The 12,537-nt window shown below is 38.8% G+C and overlaps 1 protein-coding gene across 5 annotated transcripts in view; it reads right to left on the bottom strand.

Annotated features, from left to right (window-relative positions):
• The window catches only part of LOC130913996 (mitochondrial import receptor subunit TOM70-like), a 119,082-nt gene extending 108,926 nt beyond the window's left edge, over nt 1–10,156 (bottom strand). For 2 of the 5 annotated variants that reach the window (XM_057833018.1, XM_057833021.1), the window contains exon 1: nt 10,032–10,153. The gene's annotated coding sequence lies outside the window, so the exon portion shown is untranslated. Of the gene's footprint in view, nt 1–1,508; nt 1,600–10,031 lie in introns of those variants that run through there. The other 3 variants (XM_057833016.1, XM_057833019.1, XM_057833017.1) reach the window with 3 other exon arrangements.
• Between the last annotated feature and the right edge of the window lie 2,381 nt (nt 10,157–12,537).

Here is a 12,537-nt window from a genome sequence, read left to right as displayed (position 1 = left end):
GTTTGAGCATACTTCAGACGTTCGGGTAACTTGTTCCAGAGGTGAGGAGCATAATAACTAAATGCTGCCTCACCCTGCTTGGTTCTTGTTCTTGGAACATGCAGAAGACCGGTTCCAGACGACCTTAGGGGTCTAGATGTCTCATAGGAATCTAACAAGTCAAGCATGTATTTTGGTCCAAGGCCATTAAGTGTTTTGTAGACGAGCAGTAGTATTTCATAGTCTATCCTTTGACTCACTGGAAGCCAGTGTAGCGATTTCAAAACAGGTGTGATGTGGTCCAGCTTCCTTGTATTTGTGAGGACTCTGGCTGCAGCATTCTGTACTAACTGCAGCTTCCTGACTGATTTTTTATCAAGACCTGTAAATATACCATTGCAATAGTCCAATCTGCTGAAAATGAATGCATGCATAAGTTTTTCCATGTCTTGTTGAGTCAGAAGCCCCTTAATTCTGGTTATATTTTTTAGGTGGTAATAAGCGGATTTAGTGTCAGACTTTAGATGGCTATCAAATTTTAGGTCTGAGTCAATAATTACACCAAGGTTTCTGACTTGATTTGTAGCTGTAAGTGACATTGTACTAAGTTGGCTGCTTATCTTTGACCTTTCCTTTTTTGGCCCAAAAATGATCACCTCTGTCTTCTCCACATTTAACTGGAGAAAATCCTTAGCAATTTCTTCATATTAAAACAGTTGTATACTGTAATGTATACTGTAGTCAAGGGCGTAGGTTTGGTCTCAACATTGGTAGGGATGATATTTCAGCATAACCTGCATGTACACTTTTTGCTCAGGATGGGACATTAGTAATACCAAACAGATTGGGTGAACGGAGGTCAGGGCTATATTTCTCAACAATATCAACCTCATCAATTGATATACTAAATCAGGGGTGCTCATGACGTTGATCACGATCGACCAGTCAGTCACAAAGCTAGTGTGGGTAGCTCGTGGCACCCCCCCCAAAATCCTTTTTTTTTTAATGTACATAATCAATTATGATTGTTGTGTGGATGTTGTGTGAGCTACGTACGAGGTTATGCAGCACCCCTCTCTCTCTCTAAGCAGCTTTTTGCTAACGTTTTTCTAGTTCCATAGTTACTAGCAGAGGTTACTACATTTCTCAGTTTATTTAATGTTAACAGTAGAAAACACAAAGAGAAGGACCTGTTTTACGAAATTTTCAAGGTTCGCAGTGAGTAAGCAACAGGCACACTTTTGCTTAATAGACAATGTTTATTGATTAGAAATTGCAAATAAATGAATAAATGAAGTTTAATTGATTACAATCCCACAAAAGCAAGCAAAAATCAAGCATAACTCAGAATAACAAACATAACTCAGAATAACTACAACGCTAGGTCTGAATTGTCAAAAAACCCCACGATGCAGTTAAAAACACACAAACACACATAACAATGGCGCTAGATAATTAGTTGTCGAAGCTAAAATATCCCCACACCAAAGTGCAATGAGTTCCCTGATGACAATGAATCAAGCTCTTACCTGTCGACAATGAACGGAGGGCCACACAACGTTCCTGGTTTGAGCAATCAAGGAACTCCGGCCGAGCGACTGACGCGTAAAATCCTCTGACCGACCCTAGGTTTGGCCCGGAAAAAGTCCGCTCTTTATAGGCATATGCCACGTGAGAACAGAGGGGGCTGACCCCTGCCCTCAGGAGACATATTGCCTGCCCAAACATGGTAAATTTAACATGTTTTGCTCAACCTCTTAAGGAGATGAGTCTCGTCTCCAAATATGATTGGTCCACTCGTTGCACTTTTGAGCAGCATCATATATCTTGGTTACTATAGCAATGAGCTAAAACTCGAGTCAGAGTGGCGAGCATAACCTGATAAGAAGTTGCATTATCAGTCCAAAAGAATGTGTGCACCTAGAGCACACAGTTAGTTACTCTTCTCAAAGACAGTTGTGACGCAGTTAAAAACAGTTATGTTTATATGTGTATATGGATCAATTCGGGTCACAAACAAAAAGGTCACAAGATCACAAGAAAGGTCATAAAAAAGGTACAAGTGTTTTTTCCCAGTTCAGGACCCTTCTCTCAAAGCAGCTTCCTACTTGAGTTTTGCAGGTTAGCAAGTTCACACAGTTTAATGTTATGCTGACACTGATGCAGGTTGGACCTACAGTAGCAAAATTAATGGTGTGTTCCCCACTTCCAAAACAATGATGTCTTTTTTTAATTTCTAACAGTGGCTGCTGCTGGCTGAAAAAAAAAAACTTCTCATAGCTCTAATATCTATTGTGGGTGTGTGTGAGGGTTAAATCATCAGCCAACCAAATGTGCGTTTAGGAGGGGAAAAATGGACCGGCACATTCAGCAAGTGAAAAGATGTACGTGTACATCCAAACATAATAAAAATAATTCACTTAATAATGGTGGGGTCAGTTACAACAATTAAAACATATGGGAAGACAATATAAATAACCTATATAGCTCAAGTCATTACATAATGCAAATAAGGTTGCTTGAAAGTTGGTGGGGACAATTTAAGCATCCTGAAAAGTTGGTAGTGTTTTGTCCCAACCATCCCTAAGCAAACCTACGCCCTTGACTGTAGTAGTTAAGTTCAAACAAAACATTTATTCTAAGTCATTCATTATGGTATTTGCTTTGAGAATATTTCGAATAAAAATATATTTAGATTGTAAAAGATGGCCTTCAGTACATTTCTTATATCACTCTGATATCACTCTATTCATTATTGCTCTATACGCTGTATGTTTACATACCGTATTTTTCGGACTACAAGTCGCTCCTGAGTATAAGTCTCACCAGCCATAAAATGCCCAACGAAGAGAAAAAAAACATATAAGTCGCATCGGAGTATAAGTTGCATTTTTGAGGGAAATTTACTTGATAAAATCCAACACATAGAACAGACATGTCATCTTGAAAGGCAATTTAATATAAAAATACAATAGAGAACAACATGCTGAATAAGTGTACAGTGCATGAACAACGAAATGCGAATATACTGTCCGGCTACTGCTCGATTCTGGCAATTCAGCGGGCTAAACTCCCAAATGACGATGCTGGACGTCCGTATAATTTGCTGAATCAATTCCGTCCTCGATACCAAACAGGTTCGCGTCAATGTAAATAAATGATAATTAGGTGCTTTTACAACAATGACACATACGGTTAGCATGCGTTCGCTAGCATTAGCACATCGTTCAAACAACCACACAACTGGCTCTAAGTGTCTGATCGCGGGTGGAAAACACACAACAACTGAAAAGATGATACACACAGGCGTTGCCTCTGTAGAGATATTTTAAAGCATAAACAATGAACGTAGGTTCGCAGCCGTTTTTCTCTCTCGCTAACTCGCCCACTCACTCAGTCAGAGCTACGTAGCTGTCAGTCTTCTTCTGGCGTGTGAGCGCTCTTCTTCATGTAAACACGTGCGAGTGCGCCCCACGTGGGCGTGAAAGCGCCACAAACTCAAAGCATGCATTTCAATATAAAAACGTCAAAAATACAATTGAACACACACTGCCAAAGACAGAACGCGAACATGGCCATAGCTATTAAGAGTTATTCCGATAACTATAGCATAAAGAACATGCTAACAAGTTTACCAAACCATCAATGTCACTCCAAAACACCAAAATAACATGTGAAATGATATCATTCATTCATTCATTTTCCATGCCGCTTTTCCTCACGAGGGTCGCGGAGGTGCTGGAGCCCATCCCAGCTAACTACGGGCAGTAGGCAGGGGACACCCTGAACTGGTTGCCATCCAATCGCAGGGCGAGATGATATCATAAGGTGTTAATAATTTCACAAATAAGTCGCTCCTGAGTATACAGTTGTGGTCAAAAGTTTACATACACTTGTGAAGAACATAATGTCATGGCTCTCTTGAGTTTCCAGTTATTTCTACAACTCTGATTTTTCTCCGATAGTGACTGGAACAGATACTTTGTCACAAAAAACATTCATGAAGTTTGGTTCTTTTATGATTTTATTATGGGTTAACAGAAAAAGTGATCAAATCTGCTGGGTCAAAAATATACATACAGCAACACGAATTAGCAATTTCTTGTGAGTGATTATTGACTTGAACTATCATTGACTTGAAAAAGTCAGGAAAGTCACTTGGAGCCATTTCAAAGCAGCTGCAGGTCCCAAGAGCAACAGTGCAAACAATTGTTTGTAAGTATAAAGTGCATGGCACTGTTTTGCCACTGCCACGATCAGGAAGAAAACGCAAGCTATCACCTGCTGCTGAGAGAAAATTGGTCAGGAGGGTGAAGATTCAACCGAGAATCACCAAAAAGCAGATCTGCCAAGAATTAGAAGCTGCTGGAACACAGGTGTCAGTGTCCAAAGTCAAGCGTGTTTTGCATCTCCATGGACTGAGAGGCTGCCGTGCAAGAAGGAAGCCCTTGCTCCAAAAGCGGCACCTTAAGGCTCGACTGAAGTTTACTGCTGATCACATGGACAAAGATAAGACCTTCTGGAGGAAAGTTCTGTGGTCAGACGAAACAAAAATCGAGCTGTTTGGCCACAATGCCCAGCAATATGTTTGGAGGAGAAAAGGTGAGGCCTTTAACCCCAAGTACACCATGCCTAACTTCAAGCACAGTGGTGGTAGTATTATGCTGTGGGGCTGTTTTGCTACCAATGGAACTGGTGCTTTACAGAGAGTAAATGGGATAATGAAGAAGGAGGATTACCTTCAAATTCTTCAAGATAACCTAACGTCATCAGCCCGAAGATTGGGTCTTGGGCGCAGTTGGGTGTTCCAACAGGACAATGACCCCAAACACACATCCAAAGTGGTAGTGGAATGGCTAAATCAGGCTAGAATTAAGGTTTTTGAATGGCCCTCCCAAATTCCTGACTCAAACCCTTGTGGACAATGCTGAAGAGACAAGTTCATGTCAGAAAGCCATCAAATTGAACTGAACTGCACCAATTCTGTCAAGAGGAGTGGTCAAAGATTCAACCAGAAGCTTGCCAGAAGCTTGTGGATGGCTACCAAAAGCGCTTAATTGAAGTGAAAATGGCCAAGGGACATGTTACCAAATATTAGCGCTGTTGTATGTATATTTTTGACCCAGCAGATTTAATCACTTTTTCTGTTCACCCACAATAAAGTCATAAAATAACCAAACTTCATGAATGTTTTTTGTGACAAAGAAGTATCTGTTCCAATCACTTTATCAGAGAAAAATCTGAGCTGTAGAAATAACTGGAAACTCAAGAGAGCCATGACATTATGTTCTTCACAAGTGTATGTAAACTTTTGACCACAACTGTAAGTCGCACCCCCAGCCAAACTATGAAAAAAAACTGCGACTAATAGTCCGAATAATACGGTAAATATATTTTCATCTTAAATTAATGCAGAAAATGCACAGATTAGTGTGTAAAGATTCACCAGAATGCAGGAAATTACGGAGTTGATACTCTAAATGTGTGTGTGTGTGTCCCGGCACTTTTGGTGGGGCCCAAAGTGATATCTTTTCATGGGGCCCAAAATCCCTGGCAGTGCCCCTTATGATGACCGTCAATCCCCCCGTGTTTTATTCCAACACATTGTCAAGGACAGCAAGGTGGCTGATAGTTAGAAATCGTAGCAGTTCTTGAACGCGTGACGAGCAGCTATGCTAAACGTTATCTCCGAACGAAACACCCGTCGCTTCAAAACAAAACAAGTTTCAATGGACTATTTTGTTCGCCTTTGCGTAAACAGAGAGAAATGGGGAACTTTTTAGAGAAAAACTAGAAAGGTAAATGAGAAAGCCCTCAAAGTTACCAGTTACTGAACTTGTTGCTAAACCCAAAAAGTCCCACACTGTGGCAGAGACCTTAATACTAACTGCCCGCCATAAGCGGATTTTAAGGGGGGGCGAAAAGAGTCATTGCATGTAATTGACTTTCCTATACAGTGGTACCTCTACATACGAATTTAATTCGTTCCAGGACCTTGTTTGTAAGTCGAAATGGTCGTATGTCGAGCAGGATTTTCCCATAGGAATACATTATAATTCCATTAATTCGTTCCAAAGCCTAAAAACATACACTAAATTCTTAATAAATACTGCTGGCACTGTTACAAATGGCAATTAAACATAGAAAAACAAATAAGTTATAAATAAATAATTCAGAATAATATAAGAAGAAGAAGAAGAATTAATAATTATTCCTGAAAATAATGTAACGAATCGGATTCTAATATGGCGGACACTTTTTACTGTCCCTGAACGCACCGCGAAGCTGACGTCTCAGTGAGATAGGTCGGTGCGGTAGAGATAATACTTTCGTTTTCTTGAGAGCAGTCAACTGCTTAAGACAATGGGCGTTTTGTGTTGGATAAGTTCTTAAATAAATGATAAAAACGTGACGAAGCTGGCGATTTCCTTGGCAATGTTACCACAATAATAATTGTCACCTTAACTTATAAATAGTGGCGAACGGTGGTCGGAAGAGGACCATGGAGCTGTATTGTTGAGCCAGTTCAGGGACGCGCACCCCAAGCTCATATTTTTCTATAACTTGCATCTTCATTTCAAAGGTAAGCATCACTTTTTTCCTTGTTTCTCCAACTGTATCAACTTTTTTTGAAAACTGTGTTGATTTCTCACACAAGAAAATCCACCGTGCGTTCGTTTGCAGTGCTGTCATGTCGTCGTATTTCGAGCAACTCGTCGGATGTAGAAACAAATGGCGGCTCAAAGTTTACGTCGGATGTCGAAAAGATCGTGTGTCGAAGTGATCGTATGTAGAGGTACCACTGTATATGATTTTAAAATAAAGAATTTTCTGGTAAAATATTGTCTATAAAAGTTGTATAGCAATAAAACAAACAAAAAAAATTAATACAATTAACTTTTTTTTTTTTTATAATGGGTCAAAATGATTTTTCGAACAGATCATGCGACTATTGTAATTATATGAGCAAATCATATCTGCATGTTCGATTAGTAATGTCTGATCGTCACAGCACACGGAAGTTAAAGATACACAGCGAGCTCAAGACAGCTGATAAAAAGCCCGCCAGTGGACAGTTAATGTTGATGATGCCTCTCTTCTGTTCTGTAACTAAAGATCTGTCAGTAAAAAACATCAACCTTTCAGTAAGTTGTCTTATTGAAGAAACCCACAAATGCAAAGAAACACAACTAGCACCTTAGACGGACATTTACTTTGCTTGGCCAAAACCACCTGAGGAACGAAAAGGCAAGATGGATAGCTATTCGTAATTTTTTCAAACCTAGGCTTTCAAAAGCGACAACAACTACTGAGCAAGAACCAAGGATTTAAAATGTGGACCATGAAAAGCCAGAGAGAACTGCCTAAATGGTGAGCGGAGTTTAAAATTTGCACCACTAAAGACGCTAATTGTACAACAAATTTTGCACCCTGACAATATCTTGTTCCCAAAGCTGTTGTGGCGGTGAATAAGCCCTCTTTTACATTCAACTGGATTCTCAATGTTATCCACAGGTGTTAAATAAACAAGTAACATCGTAAAACATACATATTCCACACGAATATGGCGTAAATTCATGCTTAACGACACGGCGAAGACGTAAACAGTGAGAGAACGGCGTGCAGTTGTTGTGTGCAGCTAACATGGCAATATGTGTCTGAGGAGAACTTTTCTACATGTCCGTCCATGATCAAACCTAAATATTTGTTTTTTGTTTAAAGAAGTTTTGTAGTGTTTACTTTGCAACCGCTGTACTCGCGTCCATTTTTAACATAAAGTTGCAATTTCTGATGGTGTGCGATATTTGACAGAACACCTGTTAACACCGGCGGGCGTACCATATTCAATGGATGGCGATCTTGGCAAAAAGCATAGCTGTCCTAAGTAGCCTGATTAAGAATTCCACTCAAAAATGATGGAAAACAAAAAAACGCTTATTTTCAACTTATTATTATACTTATTCTTGGAAGTTAATTTTATTGCTGAAACTGCGTTTCGGGTTCATCAAGATGTTGTGCCCCCCTGCCCCAAAAGTCAAACCCCGCCTATGCTGCCCGCAAACCCATTGTCAGCAAGATGCTCGACCATGATGAGGTAAAAGACATTGCTAAAGTCCTCCTGTCTGATAATTTTGAGCTTCTCAAGCCTAACTGCTATATGAAAATAAAAAGAGAATTGAGCGCTGTTGACGAGGATTCCTGCCAGGATATCGGCTTTGTGTTCATCTAAACAGGCTCGGGTTTCACACTGAGTAAGTATAACTATTAAGAAATTATTTTACAATTAAATATACTGTACAGAAGGTAATTTTGGAATGTTTTTTTGTATGTGATGTGCCGTGAGATTTTTTCCAAAGTAAAACAGTGCTGTGACTCAGAAAAGGTTGAAAAATACTGGTATAGGGAATGGAACGTACTACGTCATTGTTTGGATACACCGCCATGTTGGCAATATACAGTACTTTCGGTCCGGCAGACTCCACGCAGATTGTAACCAGTCTTGCAGTTTACTTCACAGTAGGATATATATTAGGGGTGTCAAACGATTAAAATTTTTAATCCAGTTGGAAAGATAAGACACAAGATGGATATACACATTCAACATACGGTACATAAGTACTGTATTTGTTTATTATAACAATAAATCAACAAGATGGCATTAACATTATTAACATTCTGTTAAAGCGATCCCTGGATAGAAAGACTTGTAGTTCTTAAAAGATAAACGTCAGTACAAGTTATAGAAATTTTATATTAAAACCCCTCTTAATGTTTTCGTTTTAATAAAATTTGTAAAATTTCCAATCAAAAAATAAACTAGTAGCCCGCCATTGTTGATGTTGATGTCAATAATTACTTACACAATGCTAATGGGCGCTGAAGCCTATAGACCCTACTCACCAACTTCACAGAATGAAGTGTCGCTGTAAGTGCCCCATATTGTCCGTCATTGTTTATCCGTATTCTCAATGGTTTCAATTTGTCGTGCAATTTATAGTGCAATTCATGGAAGCCCCGGTGCTTTCAGACGCTGTAAACTCATTGGATGCGTTGCATAAAAGGCGTTATGTGGAAAAGCTTCAGTCTATCCATTCGCCAGATCCATATTTGATGCCTAAATCGATATTTACTGAAAAATATGGCATATTTATAGGTGTTTTGAATTGGGATTAATTACGATTAATTAATTTTCAAGTTGTAATAAACTCGATTAAAAGTTTTAATCGTTTGACCCCCCAAATATTTTTTTAATCAAATCGTTTTCTAATTGTATTTAATGTTACAGACAAAATGTCTTACACTCATCCAGAGTCTTTAGTTTTGGTTTAAAGATTGGTTCATAATAACAACAAACATCCTCCCCTGCCATTTATTGTCGCACTCACAAAGTGTGGCACCGAAAAAAACTTGGAACATTGTCAGCATTGCCATGTTGGACAATAAAAAAAGATACTTGGAGCAATTGAATTGAGTTTTATTCATTTTTTTTTCTTAATGGATTGCCAACATGTATATGATCGGGAAAAATTATTGGGAATGATTGGAATTGAATCGGGACCAAAAAAAAAAGCAATCGGATCGGGAAATATCAGGATCGGCAGATACTCAAACTAAAACGATCGGGATCGGATCGGGAGCAAAAAATTACATGATCGGAACAACCCTAGTTAGAATATTATAAATAAATTCATATTATTTGAAAAATTGAGTTTTATTTTTGTTTCATATTGCACGCTATATAGAAAGTTGTAAGATTAGTCACCAATTTGTCAGGTGCATAACGGTTAGTAACGTTGGTCAACCAAATAGGCTAACGTAGTCCATCATTAGCATTTTATCAAAATGAGCGTGAGACACACGCAATTGCCTGTTTTCTCACGCACACACATCCAATTTCTCACGGGGCAAAATTTTGGTCACCCGCAACAAAATCTCACTCCAAGGTTTTTCTAAAAGTTGGCAGCTCTGTAATAATAGCCACTGCCTAGTCTATTGAATCCTAGCAGCTAATTGGGGAAATTAAAAAAAAAATTCGATTAAAGTTTACTCACCAGTAATAAAATGTCGGCTGCAAACGTAAATGTGCTTGGATTTTGGTTCCCACAGGCGAGCATAGTCCACGGAACCGTCTTCTTTTCCTGTTCCTCGATTAATTGCTTTCAGCCATTTGTTTCTCCTTTTCTTCTCACGAGGAAGAATGGAGAACTTCAAATGCGGCTCCGAACTCGTCCTTGTTTGACAACCCGCAACACAGCAACTATTTGTCATTCTGACGGAAAAAAGACCGCAAATAAGACGAAAGTTCAACGCGTTTGTATTACAATGCACGACAGAGCAGCTGCTTGTGACTCGTCTTATGCCCCATTTCAATATTTTTATTTATTTTTTTATTTTATTGAACACTACAAAACATACAAATAACAAATAATACAAAACAACTAGTTCACATAGAATATAACCATCTCAATATATTTACATCATAAAACATACAAAAAAAAAGAGTAAATAATTAAAAATAATAACTCAAGAGGAAATTAAGTACTAAACCATTTTGCATGAGCTTCTATAGTAGACTTGCATTTATTATATTGTATCATATTAAGTGATGTGAAATATGATTCAAATTCAACCCAAAAAAATCTTAAATTTCGGATTTACTTTTTGAAATTTAGATTTATGAATATGAAATTCCCCTAGCAATATATAAAGATTTAATATAGTAAATATTTTTTTATCTTTGGATTCAAATACAGTAATGATCGCTTTTCCTGTCAAGTCAATGTTTTGTTTAGTATGACATAAAATATATTTCTGAAGATCCGTCCAAAACTCTACTAATGGGGCAACCATAAAACAAATGAGTCACGCTTTCAGGTTCAGTCATACAAAATGTACATTTGTTGTCATATCCTTAAAACGAGACAAGTACACGTTAGTCGGGTATATATTATGTAAAATTTTCAAGTGCAATATATTATGTAAAATTTTCAAGTGCAATTCCCGTACTTTGTTGGAAACAAACAATTTAAAAGGAACAAGCCACGCCTCCCTCCATTTTATATTATCAAACTATGCATTTCAAAAGAATTTCCCACGAGGTACAATTCTCCTTTTACTATAGAATGATTCCCTTATATGTTTATTTGTACATTTCTTGCTGCCCCATTTCAATACGGGGAGCCTTTGTGTGGCTGGTGACGTCATTTATTCCGGATGTCCGACTGTCTCTGATACAAACACGCACGCAGCGAACGAACTACTACGAGTGGAGGCTGGCTTGACCGCAGTGAACTAACGGCGAATTTCTGTTCCACATGAAAACAGGAAGGATTGTCTCAGGTGTCATTAGTTCGAGGATTTAAGGTAATTATTGTTTTTCCGTACAATGCATGCACTTTCAAACATTGTGGGAAAAAATGGAGAAATCAGCCGCTAAGGCATTGGCATCATGGTGGGCAATATTGACGTAAAATAAATGCTACCTGCACGTTTTTATGCTTTTAACTAAGAATCGAGACTGTTTTACATCCATATCTATAAAGAATTCAGGGATTTAAGCATTTATTCACGAGAATTTTGACGTAAAAAGCTCTTTGTTGTGGTAAGGCGGTGTCACAGTAAACTTAAAAGACGAGCCGCGCATTCGACATATTTACGTGAATAAAAGCTAACCTGCACGTTTTTTTTTTCTTTTAACCAAGACTCGAGACTGTTTTACGTCCATATCTATCAAGGGTGGCGTGGCTCAGTGGTAGAGTAGTTGTCCTCCAACCCAGAGGTTGTGGGTTCAATTCTCCGCCCTGATGAACTTGCCTAAGTGTCCTTGAGCAAGATACTGAACCTCATGTTGCTCCTGGTGCTGTGTCACCAGTAGGTGGATGGCGTGATAGTGTAAAGCGCTTTGAGCGCCTTGAAAAGTGGAAAAGCGCTATAGAAGTATAACACCTTTTACCAACACCAAGGGCGTAGGTTTGGTCTCGGCATTGGTTGGGACGATATATCAACATAACCAGCATGTGCAGTTTTTGAACCTAATTAATTGATAGGCGAAATGATCAAAGCACAATGAATCTGTATTGACTTATAGACCTTACTCACCGACATCACAGAATGACGTGTCGCTGTATCCGGCTGCCATATTGTCCGTCTCTGTTTAGCCCTATTCTCAATGGTTTCAATTAGTCGTTCAGTTTATAGAGCAATTCATGGAAGCCCCAGTGCTTTCAGACGCTGTAAACTCATTGGATGTGTTGCATAAAAGGCGTTATGTGGAAAAGCTTCAGTCTAGCCATTCGCCAGATCCATATTTGATGCCTAAATCGATATTTTTCGACCTGCTGTCTTCGCCGTCTCCGCCTGACATCTGCTACCCTGATATTTACAACTATCTTGTCCACACAAAATCAGCCTAAGTAACACGAAAGTTTGAAAACCTTTAAGAGCTTGGAGGCTTATAAATACTTTGTTGCTGGTTGGGTGAAACAGGTCCTCGTCCACGAAAATTCGGCAGGAATCTATATTGTGCTCGGGAAGGTGAGTTACGAAATATTCAATTCA

Source organism: Corythoichthys intestinalis, chromosome 3, assembly GCF_030265065.1.
Source record: "Corythoichthys intestinalis isolate RoL2023-P3 chromosome 3, ASM3026506v1, whole genome shotgun sequence".
Lineage (NCBI taxonomy): Eukaryota > Metazoa > Chordata > Actinopteri > Syngnathiformes > Syngnathidae > Corythoichthys > Corythoichthys intestinalis.
Note: the sequence above shows the minus strand (reverse complement) of the source record. Positions and strands in the feature narration are given on the sequence as shown.